Genomic DNA, 1,941 nt, shown 5'->3' on the forward strand with positions numbered 1-1,941 from the left:
GAGGAGAAGGTTATAACATGAAAAGAGTTGCCACGTGTTAAAAAATTAATTACAATTATGTTAAATGAATTACTAAAATAGGGGTAACAATCGAAATTATTTATTTCTAAACAATGGGTGGTAACCCTCCACCTGTTTAAAAACCAATTTCAACTTTACCTTCCTATTCTAACAAAGTCACAAAATTTGTCGCATCACTATTGTGATTTCTACTGCGCCTGAAAATATGCCACAAAAATTTTATTTTAAGTGCTAATGAAGTGCACACAAAATTTTAAATATTATTTTTGGCGATATCTTTGCTGTAGCGGCATACTTTGAGGCGCAGTAGATATGACAATAGCGATGCGCTAAATTTTGTGGCTTTTTTAGAATAAGGGGGCTAATTAAGGTAATAAGACATAAATTTTTATTACAAAAAGAAAAAGTGGCAACCCTCAGCGAAAATATTTGTGGACTCTGTTTTCTCATAAAACTAGAAAACTACTCGTAGAAAATAAAAATGTTTTCTATTTATTTACATACAAATTTAATCAGTATGAGTTCCTAATTTAAAAAAGATTTATATCTCTTTTGTACAAAAACCAACGTTGGCCAGTGTAATTATGTACTTAAAAAAATTAACGTAGCAATTGAAGGTTAATAGCAGAGAGTTCGAAAAACAAAATCCTTCTTATTTTCTCCGTTTTCCGTTCTATGAAAATACATATCGCTAGCTTATAGTGAAAAGTTGCGAAGTTCAATTTTTATGAAAACTCATATTTTGATAAAGGAAGCTAGGGATATTAAAAGTGCATCGATTCGAAAAGGATTACGGTACTTCTTTTATTTTTTCTCGTTTGTATTAAATGAAAGGAAAATTTGCCCAAAAGAGGCACCGAAAATCCGACAAAATGGAGGTTTGCTTTACTTTAAACACGCAAAATGATGTATTCAAAGATTTGCGAAATACTTGAAAAAAGGGCATACGAGTTTTTCTCCACTCCTGTATAATTAAAAAAAATGGACTTGGCAACTTTGCACTCTAAGCTACCGATATGTATGTATTTTTATGAAAATATATGTTTGGAAATCAACGCACACCTGTTATATTTTGTAGTTATGTGTTTCTACACTATGTCGAAATTCTGTGTGTTATATTGCTTCCTCTGAAGCGAATTTATCTACTATTTTTTGTTGTTGTTGTTAATAAATCGTCGTCTATTAATAACAATAAAAATAGATAATCTGCGTATAACAAATTAATGATGCACAAGCAATATCACACCAACATACTAAGGCATTCATGCAATTGAATGAAATATGCATTAGGGTAATCGGATGTCCAAATAGTTCATAAACAGTTTTCCGAGTTATTCGTAACTATTTAGTAGATAGTGGTTGCGGATTTTGTTGCTGCCGAGCAGTAGATATTATAAATGGACTTCATAAAATATTTTTATTGTACCTATAGGTTTATGTTTATGATAAGAACAGAGCATTTAAGGAACAAATCTCATTCATGTCTCAAATTATTGTTTTAATTATAAGCACTTTTTGATGTATGTAACTAAACTTGCATTCCTAGAAAAACTGTTAAAAAGCGACTGCAAAAAATCGGGCCGATAACGCTTCTACACAAACATACATACATTTGCTCTTGATTTCGTAGACTAATGGTCGTTTTCTCAAGTAACCTAGAATTTAAAGTTCACTTTATATTTAAAGGTAATGCATTTCTGTTATCGGCCTTTGACGTATGTATGTTTCTTGGTTGTAAATCCATTTGAAACCTATAATAAAATGCTTTACTTTGGACACAACTATAAATTTTAATGCATCCTTTAAATATAAAGTGAGTTTTAAAGTTACAGATTACATGAGAAAACGGCCCTAAGACATTCAGACACAACACTTGTCATTATTAGTTTGAACCTGGGAGGAAATGCCACAGCAACCACA

This window comes from Rhagoletis zephyria, unplaced genomic scaffold, assembly GCF_001687245.7.
Source record: "Rhagoletis zephyria isolate East Lansing unplaced genomic scaffold, Rhagoletis_zephyria_1.1 Rzeph_scaffold_01095, whole genome shotgun sequence".
NCBI classification, from domain to species: domain Eukaryota; kingdom Metazoa; phylum Arthropoda; class Insecta; order Diptera; family Tephritidae; genus Rhagoletis; species Rhagoletis zephyria.